Below are 18,315 nucleotides of genomic sequence, written 5' to 3'. Positions count from 1 at the left end.
CAAAAAATCATCCACCTGTTAAGTGGAAGTTTTCTGAAAAATGAAAAGACTCAAAGGAAATTTGACTGCGCTAATAGTCGGCAAAAGCATTTTTTTACGTTTACCTTCACTACCCGTTTTTTTATGTCATGCATGAGCACAATGTACAAATATATAAAACATTTTTCCTTTTTTCTATGAATATATGAAAATAAAAAAGCAATAAAAAAACGGCAATTTGACTTATAAACTTACCGGAGAGAACACATTATCCGTTGCCGTTGTGCATATACAATAGAACTTGATTATAACGGCATCGGCTGTAACGTCAACTCGGGTTTAACGTCACATTTTATACAGACCAGCCGAAATTGAACATTTTATGTTGTACGAAAGCCCGTTTAAATCGTCGAAAAATATTGCAACGCTCGGGTATAGCGTCAAAAATTTTGCGATTCTTAGGTTGCAAAAGTGGTTGTGTGATTGTATTATGTCCCAAAGTTCATCGAAACCATGTGTAGAAACATCAAAAGCAAAAACAGGTCACATGCTGGACGTTGAGCCGGTGACGGGATGCAACTCTTTTGTTTAATTGGTGTCTGGACATATTCCAATGTACGAGTAGATTTCAATAAACAGTGCTGTATTTAGCAGAACATTTGCGTTTTTACTTTGTCCTTTCACTCGGATTTAAGGCTGCTTTTTTTATAACGTCACTCGGATATAAAGTTAAAAATCTTCTGGTCCCTTTGATGACGTTATAACCAAGTTCCACTGTATTTACAATAGGAAATCACTGAGTCAATCAATATTCCTCTGAGAATTCCCTAATATTTTCCGAGGAAATAAAATTCCCTGAGATACACCCTAAAATCAACATAGCATATTTAAATAAAATACGCTAAAAATCACTTCCAATAGCTCTAAATTTGAGAACATTCTGCAAAATGGCTCAGGCACGACGCTACCTCATGCTGCATGAAAAAAATGACTAAAAACAGAAGAACTACAAAATTCGATTCATTTCCACACATGAACATGGCCATTTTATATTCATATGAGAATTACACGAGCATCATTGGATGAGAGATGAAACTCTAAACAAGGAACTTCACCATATCCCGCGAGCTGTAAGAGCGAATTTACGTCCATTAGGTCCCATGTATGGAGAAACTCGATAACATTTCAAATTCTTGTCCCCATTCTGCTCAAGACATTGGAAACATGGCCGAAATGGGATGACGCAAAAGGCCAAGGTTTCTGAGGGGAACGCTCTACCCGCAAAGAGCAACCAGAAATAGGTTTACGAAAATCGCATTCTTACGGTGGCGCGCATTTGCTTGCGTTTGCCGAACGCTCCCTCCTGCAACTAAATGGATTTTGACCATCTCATCCAGCGTCCCTGTCCTTCCTTCCCAGTTTTCCTTCGATTCCAATTCTCCTCCAGGAAACACCTCAATCGACCCTGGCCATCCTGTCTGAGCCTTTCCGAATAGAGACCAAGGGAGGTAACCACCGACAAGTACGGTCAAACCCTGAAGCAAGGAATAAAGAAGAAAAGGAATGCAAAATAATCTTAACGGAAAAACGCTTCGGGATGTACCAGCGAGATAATTTTCGAATCATAAAATATAAAATGTCTCTCATGAAGAGCATTTCAGGTTTTCCTCGACATTTATTGTATCATATCGATCGTAACGATTTTTGGAGCTCGAAATGGCTTCCATCCTCAGAGCAGAAATTTCTAGAATATGGAGCTCATGCCTAGTATACATATATGCCTATAATAAACGTCAATATATTTGACACCATCAATCCAGATGGAAATTTGAATAACCTCCAGTGATCAAATACCCCTCGATATCAATATACCATGCATATAAAAATACTATTGAAATATGGACTAATAGAATTTATGCGAAAATATGCTGCTCATACTATAATTTTTTGTGTACGATTGATATTTCTACAATTTTCCACCTTGTTAAATAGCGCAAATATTGCGATGGTGTATAACGTATATGCAATGTTGACACAACACTGTCATGGCATAACGTTAGGATTATATGATAAAAATTTTACTAATAAACTGAGCGCATTCTATATTATCATAAAATGAATGCTTCGATTGAAGTTAAAAATAAGCTCATTCCCTTGAATTTGTTTAAAAGAAACCTCACGCTGTTAGAAATATCTGTAATTGAACTATAACCAACGGCTAATCCGAATGTTATCTAAAACTAATCCTTTTAGCATACAAGGGTTTCATATGTAAAACCAGTATATTCGAATCCAATATCCGGTAGGTTGGAAAAAAATTATTTTCCTTCAATCGCGGTATCAAGGAGTATCATCTACTTTCATAGTCATTGCAGACGCGAGTGAGTGCAAAATTGATTTCAGTGAAAAATTACGAAGATATTTTTCGGCAACTGAATTTCTGGCATACTCTACAACTTTACGAACATTATGCAACAATTATAAGGTGAGATATAAGTAATGGAGTGAATAACCACACACTGAATGATTAAATTCCTTCTTAGACGAGAAATACAAAAACACTGCAAATATCAATGTAATCATTTTTTTTCACTTTCTAATGACGATTATACTAAAAATTACCTCTGCAATGATTTTTCCTTGCCGTACATTAAAAAAATATTTTAAATATTGCCAATTAATGTGTCGATTCGATTGAAAGGAATTCCGATTGATACTTGAAAGTATATGCATTCACAAATTGCACAGCAAGTTTTCTCTATAACTGACAATAAGGTAGTGATATCAATCGATTTTTTACGACTTATTTCAATTCCCATAGTCGAGGGTTTGATGAAAGTGATTGCGAAACTCATTATTCGTGCTGTGAGGGGAATTCTGACAGGAAATTGCAAGCATGAGCAATCTCCACTAAACTGGGGGCCCATAACTGCTGAAATTGAGGCTCAACGGCTTATAGGTTATTTGGTACAGCATCCCCGGATAAACGTTCATGCTTGGAGATATTTGCGCTGGAATGGGGCCAGAGTATCTGCATTGTTGACCATTTCGGAGCATTTATTGGGTCCCGAATGCCAACTGAAGGATGATCAATATCTCCTACTCATCATATTTACCATTCCGTACCAGTCAACAATCACTCGAAACCTCTCAGTAATAAGAATTGTGATTCGCCACGCGAAAGTGAACATCAGCCGAATCATCTATCTTCTGGGTAAATAAGTAAATATGGAGGCTAAACCTTTGTTTAAACCAATTTAAAGAGTTTTCAACTGATTCTCAAAAATGAACGACTTTTATATCACTTCGTTGGACGCAGGAAAATGTAATTCTTACCGCATTTATGACTTTTTCATTGAAAATTGAGATAATATTTAACTGAAAATAAATAATGAATACATGGAATGTAAATCTTGGCTTTTGTCGATGTAACTAAAAGAAATTACTAGTGAAATCCTACAGTTTTAGCCATGATTCACTTGAAAGTCGTCAGAAGCAGAAGCCCACTTGGTAGTCAAGGGCAGGATACATATTCTTCCCTGCTTCAACTAAAATCTTAGGAATAGATTTTACATTTAAAAAAATACCAATGTTTGGACTCCAGTGTGACCCACTGACGCTGGGTGGGGTAGTGATCGTGATAGATTGCATCGCCACCGGCCTCTTGCAAAGTTAAGGAGCCCCAGTGAGCGACTAAGAGACAAATTGTGTTCTCAGCCGTCTCAGGAGAGGCAGGAGACCTTATTCGTGATTTGACCATCAATTGAAGCCGCACTTCACGCATTGTGCGAATGAACAACCTATTCAAGGGGATCTTTTGAAGTGGTAGCTTCGAAGTTGTGCAGAGAAAGTGGTTTGCTGAAATAATTTGTTGAATATTCTTTTGGAGCAATAATTTACTGAAGACACTTTTGCTGCCTTGGAAATCACTCATTAAATTACAAGGGGTACTCATTAGATCCAGGAGACCCCATTCCAGCAGAGATATCTGGCAGCATGAAGGTTCATCCGGGCCTGCTGTACCGAATAACCTATACGCCATTGAGCCTCGGTTTCAGCATTTATGGGCCCCCAGTTTATTGGAGAACACTTACACCGGCAATTCCGAGACAGAATTTCACTAGTTCACAGCACAAATAATGAGTTTCACGATCACATTCATTAAACCGGTGCGCTAAAAACGCGTGTACCAACTCCGATAAAAATGTTTCATTTGAAAAATTATAATAAATATTGTGCTGAAATTCCACAGAGAAAATATCATTCACCTTGACCGGAATATGGTCGAGTGCTTTAACAAGTTAAGGTACCGAGGCGTCATTCCCCTCCGTGGAAATGTGTACACTATGCCGTACAAGAATTTCAACAGAGGGGAATGACGCCTTTAACCCATTGTTGCTTCTAAGCAACATCAAAAATATATGCATTATATGCTCTGTTTAGGAAATATCTGAACTGTGCATTATTTTGTGGTGTTAATTGTAATGACGAAATATTTAGCTGCCACGATAATTATCATTGATTGCAAAATTTTCAAGTTTTCATAATGAAAAATCTAGAAATTTGAATTCTCTCCAAAGTAGCTCTGGGTTAGAAAGGGTTAACGGCTATAGCACTCGCCAGGAGATCCGGGATTATATCTCGGTCAAGGCGATTGATTCTTTTCTCTGTGCAATTTTCGCATAGTTTGTGCATTGCGGGTGACTGTAAAGTTTTAACCGTGGCTAGTCCAGGTATACTTGAACAAATACACCTGTTTTCCTCCTTAAACTCAAAGTCATTCCCCATCGTCTGCGTCTTCCTCAGAGTCCAAACTCTTTCAATTCCGCGCCATTCCTCACCGATCCCACCTCCGCATACCGCCCAAAGGGCTAGCCTCTCCTCATAACTTCTCACGCGCTCTCTCCCCTTTCCTAAGGCCTTCTCCGAGATCCATTTCCTGAAGCCTTCGCATCCTTTCCCCTTGAGCCAACTCCAGGAAAAACGAACAGAACCGAAAACTCCTCCCCTACGGAAAGCGAATTCACAAACATGAAACCTTCGATCATGTACACCCTGGAGATGCCACCTGTGCTCTTCCAGCAATGTGCACCCTCTTCAGTGAGGATAAGGAAGAGTGTTTTTGACTCGAGGCCATTCCGTGCAAGATTCCAAATGCATAATAACATGATCCATACTTTGCCATAATTTTTGCTCTTTAATCTGCATGTTTACTGATGGCTTGCGATCTTAAAGTGCTCGTATAAATTTAATGGTTCGCCCGGAAACTTTTTTGATATTTTTAATTCGAATTCTTTTTACATAATATGTTTCATGTTCTTCTTATTAAATGCATCAGTAGTTTCCGATGAAGATGTAGAATTGCGTTATTTTTCGTCCTGTGCACCAAATAAAATCGCCATTTGATCCACCTTATTATCTCCGAATCCGTTATTATCATTCTCCTGATCATAATTTTACGTGGAATCATAAGTAATTACTCATCGTTAATCATATATGCCGAGTTGCGAGTGCACTTAACAGCCAATATTCAGCCAGAAATGCGAAAGGTTGATCAACCTCTACCCATGTTGCCCAATCAAAGGTTTGACCGGAAAAGTTTATATTAACGTCATTTTGTCAAATTTTGAGAGATGAAACTAAACTAGGACTATACTGGAGTATTTAAAATCGATATCGCTTACTCGTTTTTTGTTTCCTCCTAAGGAACACTATACCTTACTCAACCCGCAATATCAATTTAACTCACGGTAATTTTACCATTCCATCAAAGTTAAAAAATAAGTCTCCAATGGCCGCAAAATTTGGCGGCACACGTCAAACTAAATTTTATATACCAGAACACCCCTTGAGGTGGTAGTTAACGGGAATACTATTACTTCCTCGCACTAATTGGAATTAATATTTTCACGGTAGTTTACAGGAATATTACTTCCTCGCCAGAGACTACCAAAGTCGCATACGCACCAATTAGTGCGAGGAAGTATTCCCGTAAACTACCACGGGAGGATTTTCCGGTAAAGAAGTTTGTTTTGATGAGTGTTGGCAGTTTTTACGGCATTGGAGACTTATTTTTTTACTTTGATGGAATGGTAAAATTACCGTTAGTTTAATTTATATAGAGGGCACATAGACCTTAAAGCTCATTTCCTGTATTTTTTAAAATCTTAATATTTAGGTGGCTAATCATTACTTTCATCATGAATTTAAATAAGTAATGTATCAAGAATATGAGTACAAACTTGGGAAAAAGTAATTTGAACATTGAAACAATCAAAAAATCATGTAGGCATTTCAATATTAACACACATGTTCTATCTCAAGCCGAACTCCCTACATAGCGTGTACTTTTTCAGATTCCCCGGCAATACCCGATGAGGAAACCTTTGCATCCTGCTTTGGAAGCTAGGCAATCGTAACTAGGCAACCGTAAGCTAGGTGACCGTCACACCCACCTCTATTCCTTGCTCAGACTTTACGCGGAAATCATCACTTCCTTCCACATTTCCCTACTCAATAAATTGAACAAATAGATGAGAATTTATTATTTACATGGTAAACATAGCTTCTAAAGGAATAGCCTTTTTATGTCCACAAATGCTTGAGTAGAAATATGATGGATTTTTCGTCCGTGTGAATATCATTCGAGATGGATGATTAAAATGAAATAGCACTTTGAAAAACAATCTTATTTTAAGTCCTTTAGTCAATTTATAAGCGTAATCTACTTACTATCTACAACTGTGCTAAAAGTGATTTTTGATGCTCATAAAAATCTAAGATGAAATTCTGTAGAGATATATGCATTCTTTAATAAGAATCTTGCACTCTTCCATAAATATGTTATTGCAGGAATTATTAGTTTAACCGTTTTGCAGCTCGATTGATTGCAACTCACTCGCTTACAAAAGAAGAAAGTAACTGCACAATTTCTTGAATCAAATGTAATTAAATATGCTATGTATCAATGATACCGGAAAGGCAATAACGTAAAAATCTGGTTGGAAAAGTATATATTTTTCATTTTTTAATATGAACAGCCTCCAAGAACTAAATCCTAGCGTGGTTTCCAAGATGAAGGCCCAGTTTACATCCTATATGAAAGTACCCGGATGAAATGCTTTACCCTCAGGACAACTTATTGACCCGCATTACAACCTGTACCTTCTACTTTTCCCATCAAAATACCGTATTTATTCCATCTTAAGACACAACAAGAGCACATATTAAAAGTGTTTGTGGGAAAGATAAGTAAATAGCTTTAAATATGGACGCACCATGATGGTCAAAGTTCAAAATAAAATTGAAATGATAGCACTCGTAGATGGATAGAAAATACTATGATAATAGCGGCGGGTAGGAGACCCTTTTTCTCAGAAATGAGATAAAATCTTTTCCTCATTTGGAAGGGGGTTAGTGCCGACCTTATAAAGAAGAGAAGAAGTAAAAAGAAAAACAAACGCAACAATTTTTTTCCTCATTAACATCGCGATGAACGGAACCTACTTCTCACGTGTTTTCACGTTTGATGAGAGATGTAGGTGGCAAGTAGCCTTAATAACTCGCACCATGTATTATTAATAATAACTCCCATTATATTTACCGCATTTTATTCTCAAGCCTCTATGTACCAACTATTCTGCATCCCTCGGGCACAGACCTTGAAGTAATCTGCTTAGCCAATCCAAACCCTTTAACCTTGGGCGCTCGGTAACCTTACTTGGACTCCGCCACACCCACCTCAACTCTCTCTTCAAACTTCACGCGGAACTTATCCAACGCCCCAGCCTCCTTTTCTTTGGATGCTCACTCCAGCGTTATTTTCTTCCACCCCCTTCATCCCTCGCCTCTCATACTTCTTCCTTGACTTCCACTTCACTCTTTGCCTCTTTCCTTTCCATCCCCTTCCTTGCGCACCTTGTCTCTTCCGCACCCGGGGTTGTTCCGCACCATTGCGCCGGGGCCGGGAGAGGTTGAGATATGAACGTGTACCTACTTCGGTTCGCCGAGAAAGATGCCATTTCGCAATTTATGAAGCGCCTTCACGCCTTGAATGTGAGAACTAGTAAGAAAGTATGCGGGATAACTCGGGACATTCGAACGAAATTATCGTTCAATAGCACAATCGACCTTCGAGATTGGATTGTTAAGAGAAAAGTTCCTAGACGGCCATCACCTTAGCATAGGCACCATGCGGTAAAAAAATACCATTATGCCCCTGACTAGGCAAAATGTGAATGGAATGATACCTCGTAGGCTGCAGCCAGAATAATCCTATATTCATGGATCAATTGAGGGAGTTCGATTCTATTCTTAGTTTTGTGGATGCTAGAGACCAATTCTCTTCTTAACTAACATCAGAGGTTAATTACAGTAACACCACAAACAGAAAATCACTAATGACTGCGACCTCCCGTAAACATTCATTGTGGACTAGACCCCCTTGACACTCTCCCCGCAAGTAACGATCCTGAACCCTGGTCAATAAGTATTTACTGAATAATTTGCAATTTATTAGGGAATTCTACCTCTTTTTTTGGGACTTTTTTATCTACTACTTCCCTTAATAGAGCTAAAAAACATGGATGCACACGAATTGAATTGCACTACATGGATGAAGGAGGATTTTAAAAATTTAATGGAGGACAAAGGGCAGATTTCTTGTCATCCCATAGTAAATTCTACACAAATCTGACGAAACCATTTCCCAACACTAGTGCTTCAGGCTATAAATTCTAAAAAATAATTGTAAACTTTTGGAGTGATCTGCTTTGATGACAACGTGAAGGGCAAGGCTGTAATCGGCACAGGGTGTTACGAAATCCGAGCGAATGTCTGAACGTCTTCCACTAAGGGCCAATATACTGGACTTTTACCTGTACTCCACAGTACGCGCACGTGCCATCTATGCTAACCATTCATGATGCAATTGACCACTTGCTAGAGCATCTCGAGGATCAAACACGGAGTCGGAGAACGCTGACCGTCAACTATGTCCCAGGTGGCGCCACAGAGCATCCGCATCGTCTACACACAACAGGATGACCGATTTCCATAAGCGACTTCAAACTTCCGAGTGCGTGGGGCGGGTCAAAGTTTGCAGACTCGGCACGGCGGGCAATTGAGGCCTTTCGAAGCGAAGGGGTTCGACCGCGGGCAAATTTGGAGGGAGATATTCAAATTGTTCCCAGAAGCATACGGACTTCCCACGGACCCTTCGTTTTCCACGGATAAGCGTCGGATTTTGGTGTTCTAGAAACACGGGCGCGGAAATTCGTGAGTCAACGTGCGCGCACGCTCTCGTCATGGACGATGTGGATTTCAATAGGCTTGCGAACCTACTACACGATGCAGCCAGGGGTAATCTGTTCAGCAGCGCCCAGTGCCCACAGTGGTATCCCAAAGTGGGATCATCAAATCTAAACTACCACTGTGTATATACACCATTGTCGCTCTTTTCTTCTATTTTTAATGCAGAATACTAAGTGTATATCTTCTTCTATATATATAAAAGAAAGTCGTAAATCGTGTTAGCTAGAACACTTATAAGAACGGCTGCACAGATTTTAATGATATTCGGTTCTTTGGATTCGTCTTAGCCCCGGATAACATATAGGACATTAAAAAAAGGATAATTTCACACAAAAATTCATCTCTTTCTTAGTGATATGTTTTTAGGAGTTAGTAACGCAACAACAATTGATAAGTCGGTCAAAACTACAAATTAAATTATTTGTTTTGTTTTCTTTTTACCAATTTAATAACTGAACTTCGTAGCAATATAACATTTTAATTACCTACTAAATATATTTAAAAAATTGAAATTGTATTTAAAAACTTCAATTCGAGCTTATTGTAAGCCCAGCTCGATTTGACTCTTAACTACCGTGTTTTTAAACAAATCTCCAAGCAATTGTTAACAAACGGTAACGTCCGTGTTCCTCTCGAGGAACTTTGCAAATTAGTTTAATCGGAAGGTGAGCTCATCAACAAAGTGTTCCAGATTTTAGTTTTAAGAAAGTGTTCCAGAATATGATTGATCACCACAAAAATCAAAAATGGTTGATTGAGCGAACAATTTTGACGGCCTAGAACGAAGATGTGGATGACTCAAACGAGGTATATCAGGATCAGATAGTTGGTACTCTGCATGAATTCGAATCTTTTAACTGTGTAACAAACGAAGACGAAATCATCAACTATCTATCTGAATATTTTAATTCCTTGGACGTACCTGGCTTACCAAGGCACGATTTACAGCTAAATGTAGGCTCTGTGTACATGATCTTTCGAAACCTAAACCAACCATAATTATCCAACGGAACGCGTTTGGTGATTTAAAAATTTGATAATGAATGTGATTCACGCGACTTTACTCAAAGGAAAGGTCAATGATGAGGAAGTTCTCATTCCGAAGATCCCATGATCCCAACTTATATGCCCTTTTGAGCTTAAACGTATTCAATTTTCAATTCGTGTTGCATTCGTGATAACGGTTAACAAATCGCATGGCCAGTCTTTCAGTTTTTGTGATGTTTGTGCTCATGTGCTAATGAAAACCCATGATTTTCTCATGGTCAATTAAACGTGGTATGTTAACGAGTCGGTAAACCATCCGCTGTATTTCTTCCTTCGCTTCAAGAGCGCAGCTAGGAATTAATGATAGTGGGGCTTTAGGCGCATCTAATACTACGGGTCTGTAGGGTATAGAAAACTCGCTAAGGCAAGCGAGAGGTATGGGGGCCCTCCCCCAGACACTTTTTAAGATAAATGGTTCAAAATAGTGGGTTTTGCGGCTGTGTGAATAGTTAAATATGTTTTGTTTGTTACTCATCCGTCCCCCTAATATTAGTAACAAAAGTTTTTATAAAAAAATTCTCTAAGCTCTTTGGGGGGTTATATCCCCCAAAAACCCCCCTTGCTGCATCACTGTTTCGTTTCGCTATATTTATTTAGCTTCATCCGCTTCATCTTGCGCCTGATAACAAAACAAAAACTGTTGTTTATCAGAAGGTGCTTGACGCAAGACATTAAACCCGAATGTGTGGGGCACGCCTTGGTGCGTTTACGCATGCAGCACGTTTACGCAGTGCATTTTTTCCACACAGACATACTATGACTGGCGCGCCTAAAGTCATTTGATACGAATGCTGCTTCAAAGGGGCTTTTCTTACACGATTTTGAGCATCAGTCAAGCGTCGGTCTGGCGTTGTGTTAACTTGCCCCGTGAACGGGCCAAGTTTACGCAACAGACTTGGACCTAAAAATATTATTTTACGGTTAATAATACAAATAGCCAACAACTGAATGCGTATAATTTTTATTTCACTAACTGCTTTATAAAACCACAATGCCCAAAATTGCTTAAGCTAAAACGTAAGAAAATTTTATTGAAAAAAATCCGCGTAAACTTGCTCCGATCCACCCTATGTAGGTTCAATAAAGAAAATGCCTTCTGACAAGCAATTTTGATACTCATTTACGTAGTTTTATTGAATTTGTATCCTTATTTTATTATAATACATTAAATATGATTAAAAGTGATAAAGCCGCTCTTGATTTATAAATGGTGTAAGTAAACTGTAAGTTCATTGATTGTTAGGCGGTACGAAGTTCGCCGGGTCAGCTAGTGAAGTATGTGTAAGAAATCACGGGCGTCGTTGCCATTGGGAACATAGGGAACGCGTCCCCCCTCCAATTTTTGAAAAGTCAGTTTGTCCCCCCCATAAATTGTAATAAAAAATTTAATATAACCCCATTTGTCCCCCCCCCCAAGTTTTGATGCTTACGAGGCCACTGTAAGAAATGCATGAATGCAGAATGATTGAATACTAATGCATGGCGTTCAATGTTCAGAATGGCATCTTTAAGTGGGATCATCAAATCAAAACTACCACTGTGTATTTACACCACTATTCCTCTTTCTTTCCATTTCCATCCAAGAAAACAGCTATTGAAGTATTTTTAATCCATGCAAGTAATATACTCAGGGTTTTTGGCCCACCATTTAGTACCAATGCATAAAATGGCGGTAAGTTTAAAAATAAGGTGTAAGGAAGCCAAGGAGGAGGCATGGAGCACGAGGAGGTGGAGACAACTTTGGCGTTTGGGAGCAGCCAGCGGGCAGAAAAGCAGTTGATAATGATGATACATAAATCTGTGGCATATCAAAATGTTGCAATACAACTTCTACCTTCATTTGGGATAGTTACCTTTAGAAATGCACATTTCCAGAGTTCCACTTGAATTTCTAAAAATCCTTTCTAAATGTATATTTTGGCGTGAAGTGAACCTCTCGATAACGGAGCACTGCAGGAACAAGTTACTTTGTACGCAGTCACGCGCACGGGTGCAAAGTTAAATACACCAACGGATGAAGTTCGCCATGACAAAATATTTGACTTAGCTGGGATTCGAAACCGGATCTCCCGATTGCCGGTCACGTGTGTTTACCAGTCACACCACCAACCAATTTTCTCAGAGAGAACTTCGGGATGGGTTTTACCGAACAAGATGTTGGCGTCACAAGTCCACACTATGGCATATGGGGCGAGGGTCGTGCTTACTAACCCACTTTCGGGGTGAAAAACCCTTATTTTGTCGCTGATCTGCGATGATGAATTTCAAAGCACGGCTTTGTACGCAGTCACGCGCACGGGTGAAAATTTTAATACACAAACAGAAGAAGTTCGCCATGAAAAAATATTTGACTTAGCCGGGATTCGAACCCGGATCTCTTCATCCATTGGTGTATTTTCTCTCGATGATGACTTCCTTTGTTAAGCAAATATCGTGACATTATTGGGTATACGTAAAACCATAGCCAGTAGGGGTCGTGCACTAAATACCTAAGTCGCAATTCATCAATAGAGTTCGGTATTGAGAAAAATATAAGCTGCAACCAAAAAAAAATTCCTCTAATAGCCATTCTCTGTTAAATTTGAAAACGCGAAAAACTTGGCCTTGTGGTTGCAATTCAGGTTCACTAACTCGTTCAGATAACCAATCATTAAGGTAAGGATCCATTCACATGAGTGTAAACAACTACAAACCACGCATGGATATTGCGAGGAAGGTAAGATAAGCTAGACGGCGATGACGCGAGGACGCATGGCGTTATCGAGTTGCCCTTGAAAGTTGAGAGAAAGAAAGTTTTTTTTCGGTTTTCATGCGTCGAAAATGGCTTCAGAAGAAGGCGGCAAATTGAACAATCGAAAAAAGAGCGTCTTCGTTTTTTTAAATGTGATCACAACCATTCGTAAAAGAAAAATGGTGAATGGCGCCATTTTGAGACCAATTTAAATAGAAAGCACAACGTAGTGCAGAGGAAAAGAATTCGTCAGATGTCAAGTCCTTGGGTGACCAAAGAAAGCGGATCACTTCCAACTTTATCAGTGGACCTCTAATTATAATTTCACCTCTGTTTAAGCAAATTTCGAAGGAAAACCAAAAGGAAGGTACTCAAATAAGGAAGTCGTCAGTTAAAAATGAAGCGACGAAAGCTATCAATACAATATTTTCCGGAAGATTTGACTCGGGGAGGTAACAGAATAGACCTCTCAGGCTTAAGTAACCATATTTAATGACAATTTGAAAGAGAAATCTAAATCAAGTATCCTCCCGTTATCCCTAAGAAAATGTTGTTTATTATATTTATAAAAAACGATTGAAGAAACAATGACTATTTGCGATTTGTTCACATACTCAAAATTAACTAAATAAAATAGATTCATCAAATGCAACAACATCCCCATAGCGTGAGATCATCTATGTTAATAATTTATCAGACCAAATTACTAAGCTATTCAATAAAATAAATTATAAAATTGCACAGAAAAATCATAACACTCAAAACAAGCTTCTTTACAGAAAAATTAAATAAGAAACCCCTAAAAATCTGAAAAGTAATATAATATATAAAATGTCATGCCTTGATTGCAACACTAGCTACATAGGACAGACCTCACAGTATTTAAAAAACAGGAATTCCCAACATATATCATCAATGAAATATAGTGTAACAAAATGTGCCCTTGCTAACCAATGGATAAACAATAGCCATACTTTCGATTTTGACAACACCGAAATTTTAGATTATGAAATTTATTTGAAAAAGGATTAATCAAAAAATTGGTTCATATATCTTAAACCAACAACAGCTGTAATAAAAGTCAGACATTTAGATTCTAAGTAAAATTTATTTCTATTTTATTAATTAATTAATTAAAACAATCCAGTGAAAATAAGGTATGTCAAAATTCTTGAGTCTTCCTTCTTTATTTTTTATTATTGTAAAAAATATTGCTTTTAACCTTTTATTTATGCATCAATATTGTACAATCATTTTTTCATTTAAAGTCCTGAGGATGTTTAAAGAAAACCGAAACGTAGGCAAATCACTTTTGCTTTATTTGGCCTAAATTCCAAGAACTTAGGATCTTAATAAAAATAAATACAAGGGAGGCAAGACTAGGGAAAGCATTATAATGGGCCGCTGAAACTAAACAATCCAATTTGAAGATCAATTTTATAGAGGAAAGTGAACAACTGGTAGCTACGAAGAATTTTTCACGAGTTAAGTAAATCCTAGTGGGACAGAAGGAAGCTGACCACTCCCACTTTTTACCATTCTCCCCGTCGCATTGCGAGCAGACACGTCCAAAATGCACCGTTCGCTTCCGTTAGGAGACAATTGCGCCTTCGCAAGTTCCGACCCTCTCACCACGGCCCAATGCATTCCCTGAGACCGCACATTCACGGCGAAACGGCTCGCCACGCTAGAACGGAGAGGAAGAGAAAGTGGGGGCAGAAGAGGGGGCTTTTTAGAGGGGAAGGAGCTTTCAGCGTCCGACGTAATACCAAGGGATCGTGCGAATGGAGCCTTTTCGATCCGAAAGCCGTTTAGAGGGGGCCCCCACGGCTCCACGCTGAGGCGGACCCTGAGGGCATCGGTGAAGACTCGGCAGTCACGGGAGAGCGTATATGCGTTTGTCCGAAGCCGTTCGCCTTTTGCTCTCCAGGGTATAAGAGCGTCCAGAAAACCCACCCCACTTCCAAGGCATCTTTTACCCAGGGGCCTTTTTCTAGTGGGATCACAAGCTTTCGGGAAAATTTCCTCGTGTTTACCCACCAGTGCTGCAGATGGGTTCTCCCGCGATTCTCCACCTCCAAAATTCTGTTTCCGATAACGACTGTAAGGATAACCAAAGACAAATCGTCATCACTTTGAGTGCTAATACGTGATATTACGTTCAGGTATTCCATTCATATTACGTTCTCCCTCCATCCTCCACCACCATGCTGTTTTCCATAAAGAGTATTCGAATGACCAAAAAGAAATCGTAACCCGTTAACACTGTGAGTGCTAATGACGTATATTACGTTCAGGCGAAACTTCGTAGAACTAAGGGCAACGTAATACTACGTCTTTTTGAATTTGACCGTCTTATATATTTCCACCGAAATATTACGGCAGGATATCTACCTAGAATTGTTCTTAAGACAATTTAGTGCATATAAAATACAAAAGATGGTAGGTATATTCTCATATTCGGTAGATTTTATTTCAATTTTCTATGTACTGTAGTAAAATTACTAAAATTTTCTAAAATTTGAGAAGAATGCTCACATCTAGAGTAATGTGTTGGATATAAAGGATTAAAACTAATAGAGTTAAAACACGTTCACCTCGCGGTAGGTACCAAGAGTCCTTTTCTCATTCGTACTGCAATCTCTGTTGCCTCGTTAGGAACGTAAACGAAGTTGTATTTCGTTCAGATGCATACTTTCTAACGGCAATCTTTATCTTCTGGAGACTGCAAGAGGCCCAATCAAAAGCACCTGCATCCTTACTCAGAAATAGCAAATGAAGCATATCAAGGCTTATTTTGGGGCGGGTTTATATCCTTTACCCTCACTTATTTAACCGACTTTCTGGCTGAAACACCCAGAAGGTGAGAATGCACAATCCCGATCAATAGCCCTCACCCAAGCTATTTAAGAGAAATTACACAAATATTGATTGCACAAATCAGACCAGCAATTTGAGAAAAATTATACTTGGATATAATGTTATCCACGAGTATAAATTGTCTTTGTTTTATTGAGTCAATACAACCACTACCTTTCTCTGTTGGTTAAAAAGTAACTCAAGTACTGAAAAATATCGAGGCTTTTTGAAATACCATTGTTGCAAGGTACAGAAAGACCCATTACTTTTGTGACGCTGCATCGGTCACTTCCCTATTATCGCAAACGAAGTATCGTTACGTTGATGCTTGCGTAAGAGCGTGCCATTGAAGCAATTAACAGTCATACGGAGCCATTGAGAGAAACAGAACAAGTATAAGGACTCCTAAAGCACCCTAAGGTATAAAGCCAGTTTTAGTAGAGGCGCGTAATTGAACAACCTGACGCTCAAGCGAACCTTAAGTTGGAAAACTATCGTGTGAACCCGTAAATTACACGATCGCATGCGCAAATCCGTGATCTCAAGGACGAAAGATAGCTCCTACTCCACCAATGAAAAGATTGCCACGCCCGAGTGAAACGGCTACAATAACAACGGTGAAATTATCTAATTTCTAGATCCTCGCTTTTATTGCAAGTGGTCAAGAGAAGAGCACTTGCAACCTTATCCTAAAATTGCAAACTTCACTCGCCAGCATTATAGAGCGTGAGACGAAATAATTAATCATAAATACACACCGAATGACCAACGCATATTATTATCAAGATACCTAGTCACTGGATAAGGCTCGAGCTCAAAAGAGACGTAAATAGCCCAATTATGCAAGCCGCGCACTTACATTGAAATTGATATTCACCATAATCTTAAATAAAAAAATATTATTGAAAACAAAGAGAGATTCTATGTCTCAGAATATCTCTTTGTTTTCAAAAATCTAGTAAAGAATAAAAACTGAAATACAATGGGTGTAGGCTACAAATTTAATGGATGAATAAGGTAAACCAATGCAAACAAAGAACTGCTCACGGTGAGAAGAAATTTTTTTAAAATGCATGGAGAAAATAGGAGGATGATATTGCTGAGGATACATGAGTTTCTCCATGGTATCCTACAAAAAAATACTGAATTAAAGCCTAAAGTGAGCAAATGATGCATTCAAAAACAAAAGAATGGAGAAAATCTAGAAAACTACTGACCTGTAGGAAGAACAAAAGAATGGTCTGATTATACTTAATCTCTTTTACAAATATGAAATGTCCTTTTCATGAAATTAAATGATTTTAAAGAGGACTTATTTTATTTTCCTTTATAACACATAATTTAATTGGTCTTTCTATGAGCCGCAAGACAACTTGGGTCATGCATTACACTTTATTTCTTGAATTTAAATCGTACAGTGTAGATGAAATAAATTTCATGAAACTCTAAGGTAAAAAACCTTTAAAATAAGATACAAAATGTCGTTCGATGGAGGCTATATAATGTGTTTACTTCAATCGCTATGCAACTTTTGGTGAACTCCACTCGGCTCGTATTTCGCTTGTTTCTATTTCCTTTCTCTCGACCAGAGGAAATTGCTCGCCATGGCGTTTCGCAGCTGCAGTAAGGATTTTTAGCGCAATTCTAGTCTTCTAGTCCACCATTGCAGGATTACGGACGAGAGAACTCAGAACGCCAAAGACCACGGTCGCTGAGCCCTCAGTTAGTTCACCGTCCACTATAGTATCTACTCCGGAGTAGTGCTTTGATACGAACGAGTTCAGCAGCTGTGCCCGGAAATTCGAATGAAAACGCTTCCGTGCCGGCGAGCGCAGTGACGAAAAGCAGCAGCGCCATGAAGGGCCACTATTACAGCAGAGGAAATGGAATATCACCTTTTGTTCTTCCGATTTTCAATACCTTAGTTGATTGGAAAGAGGGATGTGGAAATCTCGTGGGAAAATAGTGTAGGACTAGATTGTATTCACACCAGAAGTAACATCCACGCACATAGTTCATTTTGCAAAAAAGAGTATTCATCAAGGTCCATTATCTCAGGGCTCATGGATCAATATTCCAACAGGTCAGATATCTCATGGATATTTTGCATTATCAGCATTGTTTCAACCGAGAACCGTCAGTAAATACCTAATCCATTAAATGATTACTTCAACAAGAGTTAACTTCGGCTTTTGTTATTAAGTATCAATTAAGAGTAGACAAGACAAGTTAAATGAAACTTCACCAACTGATGTACTGATTTTTATTTTTTTTATTTAATTCCATTGGATGCAATTACAGCTTCAGAAAAAAAACTTTTTCGGAAACTTTTTCACAAGTCAGCACAACCGACGGCTAATGACATTATTTTCACCGGATATTTTTTT

Source organism: Ischnura elegans, chromosome 2 (genome assembly GCF_921293095.1).
Source record: "Ischnura elegans chromosome 2, ioIscEleg1.1, whole genome shotgun sequence".
In the NCBI taxonomy this organism is placed as follows: domain Eukaryota; kingdom Metazoa; phylum Arthropoda; class Insecta; order Odonata; family Coenagrionidae; genus Ischnura; species Ischnura elegans.
The sequence above is the reverse complement of the archived record's forward strand: the minus strand, read 5'-3'. Positions refer to the sequence as shown.